Below are 21,105 nucleotides of genomic sequence, written 5' to 3'. Positions count from 1 at the left end.
TTTGAAAAAACATTATTAGAAAAATCATTTATGGACTTATCTTTGAGAAGTTCTGTTCTATCTACCAGTTTTGTAACATGACTTTCATCAATCTTTCCCTTATTAGTCCTGTTTTCGGTGTGTTTTTCTATATCTTCAAATGTTACTCTAAATGAAATTGTTATTGCTAATATGATCCAGACAAGCATTAGTAATCCTGTACAACAAAAACACATTTTACACCATCTTTGGAGAAACCCACATGTAGGTTTTCTTCTTTCTCTGTTTGCCATTTCGGTAATGATCAGTGTCTTTTGACATAGCCTCTTTTCGTCAACAATTTACCTTTGTCTAAACCTAAGGCTTTCATTGGCTACGTGGTTCTTTTCTGGTCATGTGTCTTGTCCGGAGTTTTAGTTCCTTGCGATTTTCTTTGTCATATCAATCCATGCATGAATCGTCTTTGTCTTTAGGTTCACAATCTTTGTTCAGAACTTCCTGATCATCCGTTTCTTCTCTGATGTCAGACAAGATAACTCTCAGGATTTCCGAATCTTCTTCTTCTTCAACCACTTCCTACAAGTCACTCCTAGTCTTTCTTGGCTATCCGCTTCCTCTTATATATCAGGAAGTGCCACATATGTCCATTCCGGTGACTTGTACTTCTGGTTCGGTTTCTTTATCCTCTTTGCTCCTTGCAAGTGTTTCTGATCAGTGTCTTCTGATTTTTCTTGACTAGACACTTTATTTACTTGTTCAGCACTAGAAGATTTTATTCTCGTTAATCGGTATCTCAATCTTTTGAGTTTGTTGGACCAAATTTCTTCTTTTGACGGCCTCTTTAATTTTGTTCCTTATCCTTCTCGCTCCATTTTCCAAGCACTTTTCCTTAAAGTACTTCCCTCTTTGTTTTCTTCTTCACTCTCTTCAGATTCTGTATCGGTCTGGCTTTTACTTTCTTTGGATTTTATCCTCAGGACCTCAGGTTCACTATCTACATTTATACCTCCTTGTGTTTCTTCCACGCAATCTTCCTGTTGACTAACTGTCCCTTTTTCTACCTGGGTGTGTGTTGTCCCTACACCTCCTTGGGGGTCTTCCGAAATTATCTTACCCTCACTCTCTGTATCTAATTCCTCACCTTCTATTTCTATGATTTTGGGCGGAATTTCTCTTGTGCTTGTACTCGGGACTCCCTTACCAAAGATTTCTTGTTAAGTTTCTCCAGTATTCTAATTTATTCTTTCTCGTATTCCCACTTGTTCTGTCTCTGATTCAGAACTGGTATCAGAAATTTCAAGTCGTCTTCTTAGTGGTATATTCTCTTGACCCACAATTTGACTCAAATCCGCTTCGCCTGCTCCTGGGTTTTGTCTTGTTCTTGTCTCTTCTGATTCTGATTCAGAGCTGGTATATGACGCTTTCTGATACTCTTCTTCAGATCGATTTGCAGGACTGGGAACTCAAAGAGTGTGACTGGCATCAATCCAATTCTTTACCTTTGCACACTTCACATCAGTCGTTGTGGTCAGAATCACTTAACGTGGTTTCCTCCAGGGTGGAACCATACAATATCTCCTTCTGTGTACTTTGATGTGTACCCAATCTCCAGGACTCAAGTCATGAGCTGGCTTCTTTTCAAGAGTGGTCACATCTGGTCCAACCTGATGAAACACAGAATGTACCATATCAGCCAATCCTTTGCAATAATCCAAGACAAAGTCATCAGATATAGGCAGTAGTTTGTTGACAGGAATTAAAACATGTCTCATTGCTCTACCCATGATAAATTCATGAGGACTCAGACCCGTATTCCTATCAGGAATTGACCTAATTGTCATGAGGACCATAGGCAAGACATCTGGCCATTTTAGACCTGTGGCCAAACACATTTTTCCCAATCTGTTCTTTATGGTGCCCTTTATCTGCTCCACCACTCCAGAAGCTTCTAACAGTACAACGAGTAGCACCAGTATCTTCTAGGAAAGTGATGTTCTCTTCATTCACCTTTCCATCCACAAAAGGGTCCTGTCTGGTCTACCTCTAGAGTTGCACCAAGTACGCACTCCTCTTCCTCTCCTAGGCACCGTCAATAACTCTCTTCTGATTCCCTCTCATCGCGTTGCAGACAATACTGCGAAACAGCTCTAGCGCGCGGTATCTTTGTTACCTGTTCCTCGGTGTAGAATCCTGTCTCATTACTGTTTCTCTGAGGATTTACGTGCTGTGGAAAAGGTGGTTTTGGCACCTGACAGTGTTGGGTAACAACCTGCTGCTGTCACGGCGGTTGGCAACTCACCTCATTCTGCACCTGTGGATTCAATGATGAATTATCACCATTAGCTCTCGGTGGCAATTTACACTCGGATTTCCAATGCCCTAATTTTCCGCAATTATGACATGCCACCCCTTCTTAGCTTCCTCGATGCTGACCTGTCCTTTTCCTTTTCCAATATTAGGCTTTAGTTTTGCCTGACCCATACCATTCGCTTGCTCAATCAACTGTGCTTCTTGTCACTCAGCTAACTTAACCTGTGCCCACATTGTTTTTTCCTTCAGTTTACGTTGTTTGGCTTCAATTTCATCACTAAAATATTTTGCATGTCGTAACACTTCATCTATCTTTTAATTCTGCCAATCTACTGTATGTTGTTTGATCATTTCACTAACCTCAGGCTTTAAACCATAAACAAATATGTACACAAAAAGACTCAGATCCTTTTCGCTTAATTTCTCATCTCCACTATATTGCTTAAAGGCTAACAATAACCTCTCATAATATGCATGTACAGATTCTTGAACCTCTTGGTGAGTTCTGTCAATTTTTACCCAGTCAGTTTTTTTTGGAGGTACTCTATTTTTCAAAAAGGTAATTACCTGATCATATTTTTTCATTACCCCCGGATCAGGGGCTCCCGTCTTAGGATCCCTAGGATACTCTTGTGTTAGCCAATCTATTGTAATTTTACATTCTGCCCATAAATCTGCAGGTATACTTATATCAAAAATAACGTTCAGATCTATCCACAACACCTTTGAAAGTTTGACAAACCTTTCTACTTGTCGGTACCATTCAACTGTTTTTTCCCTTAACCTTGGGAAATAATTGGTAAACGACAAAATTTCCTGTCTAGTCCAAGGGACATGCACATAACCTCCTCCTGGGATTTCTCTCATGGGACATTCTGTTACCACTGGCTCTTTTTCTCTCACCGGGAATGCTGAGAAAGCCTTATCTGTAGTTTCCTCTCTTTTTCGGAACCATCTACTTTTCCACCGATCCACATCTCCCCATTTCCTTAGCAAGGCAATCAGCTCCTTGCAAGTGTTTCTGATCAGTGTCTTCTGATTTTTCTTGACTAGACACTTTATTTACTTGTTCAGCACTAGAAGATTTTATTCTCGTTAATCGGTATCTCAATCTTTTGAGTTTGTTGGACCAAATTTCTTCTTTTGACGGCCTCTTTAATTTTGTTCCTTATCCTTCTCGCTCCATTTTCCAAGCACTTTTCCTTAAAGTACTTCCCTCTTTGTTTTCTTCTTCACTCTCTTCAGATTCTGTATCGGTCTGGCTTTTACTTTCTTTGGATTTTATCCTCAGGACCTCAGGTTCACTATCTACATTTATACCTCCTTGTGTTTCTTCCACGCAATCTTCCTGTTGACTAACTGTCCCTTTTTCTACCTGGGTGTGTGTTGTCCCTACACCTCCTTGGGGGTCTTCCGAAATTATCTTATCTGAGGATTTACGTGCTGTGGAAAAGGTGGTTTTGGCACCTGACAGTGTTGGGTAACAACCTGCTGCTGTCACGGCGGTTGGCAACTCACCTCATTCTGCACCTGTGGATTCAATGATGAATTATCACCATTAGCTCTCGGTGGCAATTTACACTCGGATTTCCAATGCCCTAATTTTCCGCAATTATGACATGGCCACCCCTTCTTAGCTTCCTCGATGCTGACCTGTCCTTTTCCTTTTCCAATATTAGGCTTTAGTTTTGCCTGACCCATACCATTCGCTTGCTCAATCAACTGTGCTTCTTGTCACTCAGCTAACTTAACCTGTGCCCACATTGTTTTTTCCTTCAGTTTACGTTGTTTGGCTTCAATTTCATCACTAAAATATTTTGCATGTCGTAACACTTCATCTATCTTTTAATTCTGCCAATCTACTGTATGTTGTTTGATCATTTCACTAACCTCAGGCTTTAAACTATAAACAAATATGTACACAAAAAGACTCAGATCCTTTTCGCTTAATTTCTCATCTCCACTATATTGCTTAAAGGCTAACAATAACCTCTCATAATATGCATGTACAGATTCTTGAACCTCTTGGTGAGTTCTGTCAATTTTTACCCAGTCAGTTTTTTTTGGAGGTACTCTATTTTTCAAAAAGGTAATTACCTGATCATATTTTTTCATTACCCCCGGATCAGGGGCTCCCGTCTTAGGATCCCTAGGATACTCTTGCGTTAGCCAATCTATTGTAATTTTACATTCTGCCCATAAATCTGCAGGTATACTTATATCAAAAACAACGTTCAGATCTATCCACAACACCTTTGAAAGTTTGACAAACCTTTCCACCTGTCGGTACCATTCAACTGGTTTTTCCCTTAACCTTGGGAAATAATTGGTAAACGACAAAATTTCCTGTCTAGTCCAAGGGACATGCACATAACCTCCTCCTGGGATTTCTCTCATGGGACATTCTGTTACCACTGGCTCTTTTTCTCTCACCGGGAATGCTGAGAAAGCCTTATCTGTAGTTTTCTCTCTTTTTCGGAACCATCTACTTTTCCACCGATCCACATCTCCCCATTTCCTTAGCAAGGCAATCAGCTCTTTAATTTGGGTCAACCTTCCTGCAGTATTCAAGTTTTCAATATCCTTTTCGGAAAAAATCTACCCTATATGGTTTTTGTAATGACCTTATTTTCTCAAAATCAATTCCCATTTCACTCGCTGTCTCTTGTAATTTTTCATGTAAAGTCCTCGCTCTCCAAGTTATACTTTTGCAGAGGTACATTAGCTCCTCATCCTGATATGGTTTTAATTTTTCAGTTTGAATGGTTCCTACGATTAATTCTTCTAATGTTACCTTTAATTTTGGTTGTGGTTCTGTATCTTTTCTCTGTAAACTTCTTAACCAATCACTTAATTCTTCAGATGTGGGTCCTACAGGGGTTGTCTCATTTCTTATTTTATCCGTTATTCTCTCTGGGGTTTCAGTTGCTGATTCTGTTGTCATAAGTTTCTTACTCGCTGGACTTTGATTTACAGTTAAATTTTTAGTCGTACCTAACCCTGATGTTCCTGCCATATCCTTCCATTCATTCCCTCCGGAACCACTGCTTTCTGTCTCTTTTTGCCTACTACAATTATAAGGAACTGTTAAACAATGCTCACTATCTTTCTGTTTATCGAAGACAGGCATCACCGGCCCTATCGTTACAGGTACAGTCACTGCTTCCATATTTTTAGTTAACTCTCTAATTTTCTCAGTCAATTCCAATGTAGCTCTAGCTAACTCGGCTAAATTTTCATTTCCAGTTTTAACGGGTTGTGGCATTTCAGAATCTTTAAATGGATTAATTTTTCCCAAATTAGGTGGCGTTTGCTCAAAATTTTTATTCATTACAGTTTCTTTTACTAGTGCACTCGGCTTCATTAACGTGGAATTTGGTTGATATGGGGGTGGATTTTTATAGAACATGTCCTCCAGCACTTCATCTTCTGAATTACTCACTCCATATCTATCACCTTCTGACCCTGTGTTATTTCTCTTTTCTGTACATTTCCTGCCACTCGTCTCTTCAGCATTTCTCAGAGGAAACATGCCATCAGTCATATTCGCATTCCGCCATCTTCTCATTCAGTCATCATGACTTTCTTGACGCCAATGTCTACCAAACATGTAATTATACCTTCTTCCACTTCAATGCCTTTCCCTTTCATACATCTCTTCTTCCCATTCAGTCAAAGCCTCGAACTGGGTAGGTCTGGGTTTCGGTTCTAACCTCATCATTCTTTCTCTTAAATTTCGTAATACGGCCAAACTAAACGAACCACTTTCTGGAAACGCTAGTACTCCATCCTCTTTGGTATACCTTGCTCAATTCTCCAGCCAGATACATGTATGGTAACCATATTTCTCTACCATAAAAGATGCAGGTGATTTCGCTGGAGGAAGTATCTGTCCTTCCCTAGTCACAATCGGCTTATCCTTCTGAAATAGGTTATTAATTTCCCCAAACCATGATTTTTTCTCTTTCTCAGGCAGATCGTAGTACATCATTTTTATTTTTCAAAGTTCTTAATCACTAAGCTTTGCAAATCACTTCCTTTGCAGCTTCTCTGTATTCTGTCCAATCCCAGCGCGACTCACACTAACGCACCAATCCTGGGCGTCTACGTCACATCGGTAATTCTCCAATCCCAGCGCGACTCACACTAACGCACCAATCAGTGAAAGCTTCGTCTCTCTATAACTGACCAATCCCAGTGGGGTCTTTCAGACGTCAGCCTTTCTCGCTACTCCTGCTCCTGCTGACCCATCATTTACAGAATTTTATCGGCAAACGTTTTCTTACGTTTTCTTTAATCAAATCTGTTAGTAACAACATAAAACATCTCCATTGCCTGTTTCGCTAAACCAACGAGATAGTTTTGTCCACTTACACAAGAATTCTGTCTTTCCAGTAGGCAGTGCTTACCTCTACCCTTCCACAGAATTATTTTGTTTCGCTGATAAAGTAGCACTTCCCTCTACCTTACCCTTCTAACAAGCAAAAGGCTAACCTGTTTCTCTGGGGATAAAACACATGTGGAGACTACAATGCTCCTGAGAATTAAGGCCAGAGTTTCACAAGAGAACCTATTGCTTTTTCACTCACACACATTCATACGGTTAATGTCCCTACCGATAACACACGACGATGTTACCACCTTGAAACCAGACAATGCGCTGTGCGACTTCACTTGTCACACATTTCCCCTGCCTGCATACAGGGCAACCAACTTCCTACTTCCCGGAAGTCTTTAGAACATTTGACACCATAGAACGCAACACAAACTCAACATAAAGTGTTAGACATAATCCTTTGAATATAGGGGTTTTATATACTCTAAACTAGACAAAATAACCATTACTAATCACCAAACAAGTCAATAATAACCATCAATCTGCTACCAAGAAAACTGCTCCAGCGGAAAAGGCAAATTTACATATTCTACCTGTGTCACAGACTCGTCATCACACTAACTCATCCATACACTCATTCATTGGTGGGGCCCATAACACCAACACGCACTCGTCTTACACAAATCTGTACACAGGAGAAAAAGCGCTGGACATGTGGGTACCTTTTTACCTATCAGGATTAAAATTACTTTACATTATACACATCATATACATCTGCACCTATAGAATCCTGACCTTAATATCAAGGCACTCAACCACTTGGTCGTCGGACCAATTAGTTGGACTGGTTGAGTGTGATTTAGAACCAGCTAAAACACAAATAAAGCCTTGGAAACATTTGATTAATTTTCAGTACTCCATTAAAGAATCACAAACTCATTTCTTATTAATCCAAATTTGTTTATCTAATATTAACTTGTTCTGTATTAGCATTCAGGCGCTACAGAATATAACATAATTCAGTTTATTTCAAGAAGAAATCAAATCTTTGGAACATAAGCATAGATTTAGAAATGCTTTTATATTTACCAAATCTCAAACGTTGGCGACCCTCCGACCACACAGAGGATTATTCAAAGTCTCTGCCACAATCTCCAGGATAAACTGTCCAACCCACAGCAATAATCAAACCATCAGATTAAATAACTTCCCGACATCAAAGAAACCCAAGGTAAACCATGAAAATGTTCATCAGCTCAACGTAGACCCTACGCCACGGAAGATCAGCCCAGTGAACCAACCCCCTTGGGCGGATGAGGGTCTTTTATACCCTTTTTCTCTCTTACTTCAGATCAACATGCAACAATTTAGGGGTCGAAACTTTTCTGATTGGCCAGTCTGGGTCAACTTGCAATTTCTCAAACGTTTCACATGACCCACTGATTTTCCATGAGACTTGGCATAGCAAAGCGCAAAATGTATTTATGATTTTTTTTTTTCCTCCGGTTCACAGGCAAAAGTTCCGAAGTGATAGCAAGCAAGCCTCCTTGTACAGGTCTTCTCCCATTGTCCCCTTGGTAGTTCACACTGTTCATCACTTGGCAACCCTCCATGCTTCTATCCTTGACAAGGAACACGATGGTACATGGGCTGAGGTCACTTGGAGATCTCCAGAGCCATCCGATTCTGCGCAGAAATTATCGCGCTCACATGACGACGGCTTCACAGGAGCTCCATCTAAAGTACTGCGGCCTAGCAGGCCCGAATGCCAGCTTAAGCAAAAACAGACATAACAGTAATTAGAATATAGAAATGAAGATTCTAATGTTTAATCCCACTCTATTCCCAATGTATATTAGTATTTTCCTAGCTTGTAGCAACATTTAAAGCGATAATACACACCATTCTGCAGTACTGAAAGCACAAACCATCGCAAAAGCAACATGAATCATGCAATTCTCTATTTCACCACAATCTAAAGTTAGTTTGCGTACCACAGTTAATTAATGAGTTGTTCTGTCATGCAATTAGCAATTTAGTCTTGCGTGTGTCTTGTGTTTATCAAGGTGTAAGGGTTGGTTAATAATTTTCTTCTTCAAACTAATTAGTACGAGTTCATTCTTAGAATGATTATGTAATTCATTTCATGCAAAATAGAGGAGGTATACAACATTTTGTTTTACCTGCTCCATCAGTACTCTTAAAGCTTAGGTTACCTGTGAATAATTGTGAGTCTTATCAACCACTTTTACTCTTAAACTGTGACACCAAGATTTTGGCAATGCTCATTGCTAATTGCCTGGTCCACCATTTCCCTGATCTGGCACTCCTGGACCAAACTGGTTCTACCCCATGAAGGTTAACTGCACACAACGTACGTACCCAATTTTCCCGCATTCATGATCTAAAGCCTAGTTTGTATGCCGAAGTTATGTTTTTTAGACACCTCAAAGCCTTTTTCATTCCCTGGAATGGGAATATCTGTTTACCATTCTGGGTAGACTTGACATGCCTGTCTGATTCTTAAAGTGGATTAGGTTCTCATATATCTCCACAAATACATTTAGGGGATGGAGAGTGTTCGGTGCACCGGAATAGCATCCTCCCTAAATCAGAAATGATTATAACAGCAAGGCTACCTTGGTGAACACAGGGACAGAGGCACGATAATCAACTCCAGTGTCCCAACATCTTTTATTTTCAATATCCCATGGGGAATCGAAAATAAACTACTGATTTAGGTATCCCATGTCAAGGATTTTCAACTTAGCTGTTATAGTGTGAGGGCCCAGGGGATTTGGATCAACTTTGACTCTAATTTAGCTGTCAGAGAAAATTATGGAGTTGCCCTGGGCAAATTATCAGAGCAGATAACCCACTGGCTGTCTCTCCCGTTGTCAGGGCGGATTGCCCTAATGAAAATGGTTGTCCTCTTGAAATTGCTCTATTTCTTTGTGAATATCCCTATCTCTCTCAATAGGTCTTTTTTTCTGAGTGCGCAGATCAAAGGTGATTGAATTGGCATCGGCCAGAAAACAGCCCAGGATTAGGTGGGAGATATTGACACTAACCTTTCACTGTGGCGGTTTTTAAGCACCTGACTTCGAATTATATGACTTGCGCACACGTATATTATTATTTGAATCCATACCTGTGTTCTATAAAGAAACTTCCTATCTCTACGCTATCCATGTGTCAAATATAGAATAACATATCAAGGGTCTCTAATTCAGGAGCATAGAAGAAGAAGGTATCAGCATGATCACACTCCAGCAGAAATCTAAAGGAAAAAAGTGTTTAGCATAACGCTTCACACTTGTAAGAATAGGACAAGCAGAGAGGTCTGTATCTCTCTAAGTCGAAAGGGAATCTCTCCTAACTCAAACTATGGGAACACCAAAATAAGAGTAACAGGAGATTCAAAAACGTCTTATCTTTGTTCACACCACCAGGAACCAATCAGATCACCACTTGAGTGCACGGACATGGTAGAATTGCACACTTATGCTAGAAACTCCATTATGGAAGGGCAGGTGGCTGGTATCATCTCTAAAGGGGTTCAGAGGTTGGGACTTTATAGGAATCTCAAAGATATGTGATGTATGGGGAAAAGGTTACATGAAGTCCTTTCAACACCTTGGAACTGAATTCCACAATTTTTCTGCTATCTATAACTTCATAATGCTCTCTCCACTTATCAAGAGGACTCAGAAAATATTTCTGAGTATAGTACCTGGGATAAAAGCTACTCCTGGGCCATCTGAGCAAGGAGGGGTGTCATCAATTTATATGTCACTGGTAGTGCACTCCCTGTATCCCTATACATCCTGAAAGAAAATTGGGAGGGTTGTTTCAGAGGACTAGACGAGGCAGACTGGAATGATGCCTCCATGGCCCCTCGGACCCTAACAATATCCAGAAGACTCTGTCTAATACGATTTAAGTACTTACATCAAGCTTACCTGTTACCCTGTTGGCTATGGAGGGTGAACATTCATGATTCCTGAGCGTGCTACAGGTGCCAAGATCCTATGAGTGACTTTTTCCATGTGGTATGGAAATGCTGAATGATACATGCTTATTGGGACACTATTTTAAATTTCCTCTCTGCAGTCGTAGGGTCCCACATCGTACCGCACCCACTAATTATTCTGCCGGGCATCCTAGAGGACGAGGTCGTCTCAAGAGGGACAGAGTGCTGATCGGCCTGGGCACAGTAATAGCTAAAAGGGATGTAGCACGTAATGGACATCCTCCACAGCCCCCTCAGTAGAAGCATGGACAAGAAATTATGCCCTCAAAAATACAATACAATATGGAAAAAATGGTGGGGCTATCACGGACTGAAAGGTTAGTGGGGATCCAAAGTGTTAATCACTGTACATTGGAAGTCTCTGTGCTGAAGTGGATTTAGGAATGTATTACTGGTCGGGATCAGATTATGAGCGATCATATGATGTGTAGAGCATTTGTTTTAATGTAATGTTTTGAAAAAACTAACAAAGTGTTTCTATATTTAAAATATCATAAATACATAAATAAAAATAATTAAAAAATAAAAACAAATAATTAATGGGGGAAAGCACTAGCAAAAATATTATGGGTATGTATTACTATATATATTTTTATACTTAATAGAGGAATGAGAAATAAATATATATTTCCAAAAACATAAATTAATTTTAAAAAAAATGTTAATTGCATACATACATATATGTATAATTTTATATCCATATGCAATTAGATAAATATAGCAATAATATATAACGAGAGGAGTGCATGCATAAGGATTTATTTTCCTATAATAACACACATCTGTTCATAATTTATGTATTTCTTAACTTGAAATTTGCCATTGTCTATTGTCTTCTCAGCCTGGCTCGGTACGGGTTTCCTCTCCCATCTTGGTATTGCTACATCCTGTACCATTCCTGAACATTTTGTTGTATTCAACTCCCATGTTTTATTGCTTATCTATGCTCTTGTATGTAGACTTTTTGGCTTTACAATATATTGGTCCTCCCCCACCAGCTTGGAGGTGTGACTGCTTGTATCTTTCATGATAATGTTGTTGCTTGGCCTTACTTGACTCCTCATTTGTTCTTATTTGCAAAGCACTCTGATACCCTCTTGGGTCATTGTCGTGCTATTTAAAACTCTATCAATAAATAAATAAATCTACAACATAGCTCTGAATTCCCAACGCATCGAACTGAGGCTGCGGTTCTCAGCCTCGCAAAAAGAACAATTGATGGACAGAATGCAGCACAATGTCAAACATTCACCCCAGTACAGAGATCTGGGCCTAAATTTATATCTTTTTTGCTCCCCTTGCTTTTCCAGTTCAGACTCAGCCACATGCAAATCATTCTTGACCCTGTTCGCCATGGGAACAGTCCAGCCCAAACTGCCAGGCCAGGTCCTCATCCTATCCTGGTACTCGATGAACAGAAAGCTTCTTTCTACCATTGTCTCTCCACGTTAACTATCAAATCTCTTTCAGGACTCTCTATCAGTCTTCTAATACAGATTATAAGCCTTTCTCTAGCTAATGAAATAATAAACCTGCAAAAAAAGAGAAACCATTCTGGCAAGCAAAATACGTTTCAACAGAGGCCTGTAGTCAGGCTAACTTAAATCAGCATTTAATGGTCACTTCGAATACATGGTAATACATGCACATATGTCACTTTAAAAGAGCTACAAACGTGAGCAAAAGAGTGCATGTTTACATATTCAAATATAGCTTGAAGTGTAAGTGGAAAATGTGTATAAAGAATACATCAGCATGTTTAAACAGAAAATTAGGGCACATGAAGATAAATCTCTAGTTTCTACAATGAATACATTTCAATATTGTGTTTAAATGTTTCACACACATTAATAAAGTTAAAGTACACAATGAATATGATGTTAGGTGCATGAATATAATTGAATTTCTATGACATGTGAGGGTGAAGGGTAAATTGTACACCTCCAATCCCCCATCTGATGGCAATGTTAGCCATCACAATCAAAATATGAATCATATCAGAAGAGATCAAACCAAAATCTCTAGGTTTTCATCATTTTCCAGCAGGAGTTTCCAAGAATTTCATTTCATCATAAAATCTACACTGACGTTCTTCTAGTTCCACATCCTTTATTTTTCTCCTTATTTCCCTTGTTTCCTGTTCTTCTTTTTGCTTTCTTGTACCTCTCAAAGATTACAAACAGGCACTTTGCACAAAGAGCAGTTATCACAGGGGTCTCAAAATGGAGCCAAATATTCCACTCCCAAGGTTTCCAAACTATTTGCCTACTTCAGCAAATCCATTGCCAATTGCTTCCCAAAGCAACTGTAGCTTCCAACTCCTTTCAATCTCCCTTTAAGTCTGTAATATTCTGAATGTGTTTCTTCACTTCTTCACTTTTGTCTGACAACACCTCCTAAGCGGTAGACCAGCTGTGCCTGCCATAAAATAAGGCCTACCGGAGCCAGGTCAGTCTCAGCCCCTGGACAAGTCCAAATCTTACCAACTCGTAGTGAGGCTGCATTCCACCCCGGGAAGGACTACGAGTGCCTGTTCCTCACCCTTCTGGGCATAGTGAGAGTGTTGTGATAAGCGGAGGGGCTAACAAGTGGCCGCCTTACCCCTCCATGCCTGTACTCTACTGTGTACAATAGTATATTCAGACCTATGGACCAGCACTCATCCAGCCAGCTGCCCTCTCTCTACTGCTTTGGGTCTCAAACTGGGGAGGTTACTACCTGCCACACAATATACGCCCCCCCTACTATGACTGACAGAAGCCTGAGACCTGTCTGGGATCAATGCTGGGACCATCCATCCTCCTACCTACCTCTTCAGTGGGATCAAGACTAGCTTACCTCGAGGCCTTCATAACCGAAACTACTAGAAGTTCTGGGAACTCTACCCACCCACCACTTCACATCAAGGTCTGTGTAATGCCTCTCACACTACAGCGGCTGCCAGACTTCAGAGATGCGCCCCTCTCTTGGCCTTCAGACTTGAGCTGAGACCGCGTCCTGGTTGCCCTTCCTCCCTCCCATCACCTGCACCTTTAGGCCAGCAGACCTCTCTCCTGCCCGATATTCCCTTCTCTACTGGTCTGTCTACGGTGGTACACCTGTCTTCAGTAGGCTGCTCTGCCAGTGCCCACCCCACCACCTCATCTCACAACAATATTCTCACAATACGCCCACCCTCACCTCCTTATGGCATCTGGCAAACCCTCCCGACAACTCCTTTTCAAGGATCCGATTGGTGGCGGGCAGTCTGCCTCTGCCCTTGCTTCGCAGGCATCCCAAACCCTACAGGATTTCCCCTTTCAGACCATCCTCAAGGAATTCACCTCTATTGAACCCGCCTCATCGCCATGGACACGAAAAATCATTAATATCACAGAGGGAGAGAAGACCATTAAAACTGATTTGAATCTATTCTATTCACGAGTGACCGCTTTAGACCAACTCCTCTCTTCGACAGAGGTAAAAGTGGGAGAGTTGTAGACGTTCACTTGTATATGTGGCACTTCAATCAGAAAAGGATTGACCTAGACTACCGCTCTTGCTACGATAATGTTAAATTCTATGGAGTACTGGAGTGATCAGAAACACCAATCTTCCAACCCAAGTTTATCCCAAAGGTGACCGATTTATCTTTCACTCCCCCTTTTTAAATCCAGAGAGTGCACAAAATCCAGGCCTGAAATCCACCCACAGAAGGGGAACAGGCCATGCCCCATCATAGGCTGCTTTCTGCGATAGGACCACACCTGTCGGATCCTACTGAGGGCCTGCCAACACGGCCCGTACAACATTGAGTGTGGACGGGTCCACATAGTGGCAGTTATTTCGTCAGACACCAACGTCAACCGACAGGCCTTCCTTGTTCTCCTTCCCCAACTGAGAAAGTGGGATATCAAATATGGAGTCCTCCAACCAGCTGTCATGTGGATCATCATGGATTGGTGCTCAAGAGACTTCCAGGACCACACTGACTTAGCCTGATTTCTGGACTCCCTGGGCGACTCCAGTATGGACGTTACTCACCAGCATCAAGGAATCAAGTGACATTAGTGTGACTGGGAACGACCTTCCTGTGGACGCCAACATGACCATTCACTTTGGAAAGAGCTGGTGAGGTAGTGGGTGATGAGGACCATAGAGGAACTGACTCACACTGACGACCGAGATAAACCCATATCGTCTCTAAATCCCTCTCATCTCCACAACGAGTGTTCCAGCTTGCCTTCATGCACTGACCTCTGGATATCGCCTGCCTGAGTCAGCGGCCTTTGGACCAAATGCGTATTGCAGCTTTGGGGAGGTCCTGCTTTTCCTCCTCTTTTCTCTCCTCATGTTTTCCTTTTCCTTCTTCATCCAACCCTCGAACTCTCTCCCTTCTTGACTTCCTCCTTCCCCTTCTCCCCTTTTCCTACCTTCACCCGTCCACTTTATTCTACTTTCCCCATCTTGGGGTAAACACTCTTGATGCACTGTGTCTTGGGATGCGGATCAGATTTCTATTTCCCGTTATGGAAGCTATCTCTACTGTTACAATCAAAATTGTGGTTTGCCCTTTTAAAAATGCTTGCCTCCCACACTAAGCCATCCAGCCCCTTTCGTTACATCCTGATCCTTCTTCATTGCCCCTCCCAGCCCTCCTGCCCCCACCCCCTTCACACACACCATCCTGAAAAAACTACAGCTACCCCTTTGTGGGTCTCTCAACCCCTCTAATCTGCACTCCACCCATCTCACCCATACTCATATTAATAATGCTGGGCATCCCTTTATGATTGTTAACAGTGGCTGGAGATGTTTGGGTCCCCCACCTCTAACTTTTTCTTGTTGCAGAGCCCTGTCATGTGTGCTTGCTCCTGGCAGGTGCCCCCTGCTAACCCCCTCACAGTGCTTATCTTTACATGCGCCCACCTAGGGAGCCTCAGACATTAACCTACACCCCCTCAGAAGCCCATTTACCTTCCACTACTTCACCATTCCCTGCATGATGCCATGACTGACAGAGCAAGATGCCACGGGTACATGTTCCCATAGTTAATGCCCACAGCATCCACCACCCGAGTGCCTCTAGGCAGACTGCTCCCTGGCTGCTCCTCGCTTGCTCTTCCCCGTGCACACTCTCCTCTTCCTTTTGCTTGCTTTCTGGGCTGGATGACCGTGGATTCGATCCTATTGGCCATCACCTGAAACCCACAGTGGCTCCAGACCTTTGAGGTAGTCTATATCCACCACTAAGAGCCACAAATAAAGCGCATGCGCTTTCTACACCATTCCAATTTGAGGCAGTACCACCTGCTCTCTCTTGCCACTTCAGAGAGGCGCTTACTTGCTGATCGGCCATTCCCTTCCGCTCTGTCTACCCTGGGTATACCACCCAAAGTGATGAGACATCAGGTTGTGAAGATTTGTGTTTTCCACCTGTCATCTGAGAGACAGAGGTGAAATCTCTTTGATTACATCATCTCCTTTCCCCTATGCCAGACATCCCACTAAGGTAGTGATCCAGTGATCTGGGACTAAATAATTTTCATCATCTGGACCCAATTCAATACCTTATTAGTCCTTTCATGCTGGGTGAGTGAAAAGCAAACTTACCAAATCGTCATTACCATATCATTTCCATAATAACTTTTTTGTGGCGATGAAATCTTTATTATGTAATCAGGGTTTGGCAAAATAATATTTGGATCTAGAAATAAACAATTTTACACTCTTTATATAACCAGTCAATAACACTAAATAAAGACAAACTCATTTATGAGTAAATAATGTTTCTCTATAATAATGTGATTTCTCATCAAGTACAATACAGCTCGAATCATAAATCACAATACAAGAGAAAATGCAAATTTTGGCAGGCACACAGGACTCACGAAGGACGGACAGTTTCAGACTCCCTTCTACTGCACTTTTTAAACACGCATTTATTTTCTAAAAATGACTCTCGGGCCTTTTCTGCAGAGCATAAAATTGATACTTTTAGGAAAGAGAAATACAAGTGTTATTTATCTTTTATAAAGTCACACTATTAAAATACCCTATGTAATGCATATTTTCTCACTTCATCTATGTGCATTTTAAAAGATTCTTCTTCTTATTCACTTTAGTGTAAAATAAAACTAGCACCTTTAGTCTGTTATTTTCACATGCATTTGCGACTTACCACAGCACTTTAACACGTACTTTTGCAGTTTTCGTTTTATTACTAGCCTTTTGCATTTAGTTTGCACATCACTCGATTAATATTTTTATAAGAAAAGGAGTTCAATCCGAGCAGGTTTTATTTCATGAAAACCCTGCTCCATCAGTACTTTTGGGAGTGAAAAAAGGAGTGTTCTTGACTGTGCCTCTTCATGATGAAAGGGGGTTCTACTAATTATTCCTATGAAATCTCACAGGACTGATTGTTACCTAGAACTCATGATAATCAAATAATGCTCAGTGAGCTGTGGGGTGAGTGAAGTCCACTGAGTTTTCTGTCTCAGGTTGGCTTATTAACTAACTGGCACATGCATCAAGCCAAAATGTGCTCGCAAAATTAGCGATTAGCTAATTGCGAGCGCATTCAAGCGAATCCCCATTCATCAACCAAATAACCAATATTCGCTAAAATACCGACTCGCAAATACCGGGAATCCAGATATAGCGAATCGGAATTAGCGCAAACCTGAATAGTGGGAGCAAATAAAGAATTGCAGAAAATAATCGCAAATGGATGCATCAAAAATCGCTAATAGCGATTTCCTCAAAATTCGCATTTTAGCAAGTGCAGATAAAGGAGAATCAGAAGCAGGTGGTAAAAATATTTTTCTGCCATTTAACTGCAATACAAATGATGGAGCTGGGGAGGGCCATTGCAACTAACCAATGAGTCCATAGAGGACGCACACAAAGGCGGCACACTACTTGTTTGAGAGGAGGATGAGGACCCATGCAGCAGGCCAGGGCAGAAGGAGATTCCAGGAGAGGGCACTCTACCTGCGCATCACTCAGATGTGACACACCGATGAGGACATATATGAGTAGTACATGATCAACGCTGCCATACAACTCAACCACATAGCTGAATTGGAAACACCAATGCAGCGCAAAACACGTAGGACCCATGCCAACCGTCCCCATGTCCAGGTGTAATGTTGCCTGCACCTACTTGCATCAGGAGGTGTCCAGGGGGTAGTGGCATAGCGGGAGGGGTATCACTAGGCTCCCACTCACGTGTCTAGAGAACCTTCCTGGCTGCCATGATGACTCAGACCCACGACCACATCAGCCTCCCCAAAACCCAAATGGAATTGAACCCACCCAGACTCCATTCATATTGAATTGCACTGTTCCCTAATGTGATATGAATGCCTAGAGTGCACACACGACCCATATGTCCACCATCAGTCAATAAGCAGAGCTTCCGTAACCGGAATTGTTATCACTCCATCAACGTCCAACCAATGTGCAATGTGAATGACATCATGTCGGACATCGCAGCGCAATATCCTGGGAGCATCAATGATCCATACATCTTCCGGTACATTGGCATACACACACGCCTGTTCAGGGGGGGATATGGCGAGGGACACCTGCTAGGTCAAACAATATACTCATGCACACTAAATCATTCTGCAATGGCAATGCAAACCTGACACATACACATTCCGCACTACCCTGTAGGTGACAGTGCATGCGCGGTGAGGAACTATATCATGACTCCATAGTTGAACCCAGGCGCCCAACAGGAGCAGCGGTACAACGCAGCACACACCAGGACAGGTAATGTGATTGAAAAGACATTTGGATAGGTCAAGAGTCGCCTCCACATCCTGCACAGACCTGGTGGTGCAATGCAGGACCAGCCGGTGACCTGCTGTCGGATAGTGGCAGCATGTGCAATGTAGCCCATCGTAGCTCCCACGATACGCATACCCATAGATGGCCACGGCACTGCGGACAATCAGCCCCCTGTACACCCACCACACCCGCATCCAGCAAGCTCTGCGGAGGGGCAGTTGATACGTGCCCACATCACCCAACATCACTTCAAAGGTACGTAATCATGAGACAGAAACGATCATTCTTCAAATGCAAAGTTTTTATTTGCACTTGCACATGGACTCTTGTGTGTCTAAACATACACGTAGCCTAAGGATACATTCACGTCATGTACCGAGGCACTATTAGGAATAAGGTTTAGGACTCCATTAGCAGTCCCTCTGTATGGCCTGACCATGGTTACGCCACCATGGCCAATTGTCCGGAGGGATGTGAGTGCTCAGCGCTTCCTCCCACGCACACTGAGGCGTCTATCTCCTGCAGAGCCATCCCCACCCATTGGTGGAATTGTAGGTGTAGAACGGCATGCACTACACCTTCTGCCGGTGCTGACTGGCGCAGACATTCTGCTCATGCTGGATGCCCCCTCACTCCCCTCATCTCCAGTGGCATTGCTGAGGCCACCTGCACCAGCCTGGATCTGCTCAACAGCTGTGGTAACTTGGCCAAGGGCCCTGGCCACGTCCCCACAACAATGCCACAAGTCAATCTGCATTGCCACCGACCGACGTGACAGCAGTGCAGTGGCATTGCACAACTTGTGGTTGGAACGTGTAAATCCAGCCAGGCACCCCATGAATTGCAGATGCCTTCTCCGCTCGGTGTTCTGTCCCTCCTGCATCACACGCACGAGCTCGTGCAATGTGGCGTTGGTGTCCCTGTTGCCCTCCACAACTGCTTGAGTGAGGTCAATCATGCGATCTGCCATGGTGGAGAGGTTTCTGTTCAATTTGGCCATTTGCAGGCTGATGGCTCCCATGTGGCGTGCCTGCAGGCGCTGCACCCTTGTCATCTGCAGCTCAACGGCTCCCCAGACATTTGGAGTCGATGCCTCCTGTGCAGTTGTGTGGCCCCTTGCCCTGCATCTTCGCATCGTCGGGACGGGTGTCTGCAGGGTGGTGGTGGTGGATCTGACACGAGGCTTGCCTTCTGCAGTTGCCCTTTCAGGTTCAGGAAGGCACTCCATTGGCTGAATGGGAGGGACTGTAGCCCTGCGTCGTGTGGGTGCCTGGGATGTGCTGGGAGGTGTGACTGGTCTGGCAACGGCAGGCTCTGCGGTGGACTGGGTGCTCTCCCTGCATTTGCTCCCATCACTGTCTCCTTCCTCAGCACCTGTGGTGTGAAACAGTGCAGGTTTAAAATGTCATTGGTGTTAGAATTGGGAATCTCTAGTTGGCACAGGTATGCACTTGCGACAAGCAGGGATTCTCAATTCTAAGTCAGGATAAGGGGATCACCCTTTCAAATAACCCCTGCACACCCTTTAGGTAGTGTGGCGCAAGCAGTCAAGACTATTTTCAGGGCGTCATAGGTTAAGCATTTGTGAACACATACAGTAATGCAATGACACACCACAAATGGACACCAGTCAAGGTTGTATCAAAAATAGGTTTCTTTATATAAGGCTTAGCACAAGACCAGAATAACGATTAGAAATGACCACAGTATTATTTCAAAGTTCAATGTTCTTGTAAAAAGGCTTAAAATGCAAAAATAGGCTTCTTTTAGTCAATTCTGCTTCTTTTCAGGCTTTGTACGGTTCGTACCTGGGTGTGCGACTCGTCCGCATTAAAATCAAGGAAAGTACGAGTCAAGCAATCGGTGCGGACTCCGGAGTCCGTGACGCGCACGCTGCGGTGCGAACAGAACAAAGTACCTTAAGTTAGTGGGGTCCGCGACGGACAGTGCGGGACAAGTTGATGGGTCCGGGTCGTAGTTCGGCAGCGTATTCAGATGCTGGTCGGGTCGCGGCGTCGGGACGCAGCGTTGGTACGGGACCTTCAGGGATACGTGCGGATGGCCCGGATCAGCTTGCAGAGTCCGTGGCGTTCGCTGTTCGAGCCGTACCTTCGGTGCGGATAGGCGGCGACACTTCTCGGCGCCGTACAGCGTACGGGGAGGATCAGTGCGATGCGGCGTCTCGGCTCTGAGCACGGCACAGTGCAGTACGTTAGCAGCGTACAGACCCTACCTGCGGGACAGCGAAGCTTGCTTTCAGCGTACAGGGTTCGGCAGCCAGGGCTGTACGACTCGAATCGGCGGGGAAGGTTAGGTGCGATGCGGCCGGGAGGGAGACGGCGCGTACTAACGCTTTTGGATCAGCGTAGACGCACGGTGCCGGGCGGCAAAGACACGGCTTCGCGGCGGATGGAGTACGAGTCGTACTAGGGCCAAATCCAGCGGGAAACAAGCAAAAATTGTCCAGGTAACTCAATTTTGGAAGGCAGATGAGTCCAATGGTCCTGGGACTCAGTTCAGGGGGCAAGCTCTCTTCCAAGCCCTTGGAGATAGTTGAAACAAAGTGCAAAGTCTCTCTTAGTCTTTTCCTCTCCTTTCTCAGCAAGGCACCAACTGCAGGCAAATCCCCCAGGTCAGGGAAAGTTACTCGTCCTTCAGCTTCTTCCAG

The sequence above is a fragment of the Triturus cristatus genome, chromosome 1_1 (assembly GCF_964204655.1).
Source record: "Triturus cristatus chromosome 1_1, aTriCri1.1, whole genome shotgun sequence".
Classification (NCBI taxonomy): Eukaryota; Metazoa; Chordata; class Amphibia; order Caudata; family Salamandridae; genus Triturus; species Triturus cristatus.
This window is presented reverse-complemented; position numbering follows the sequence as displayed.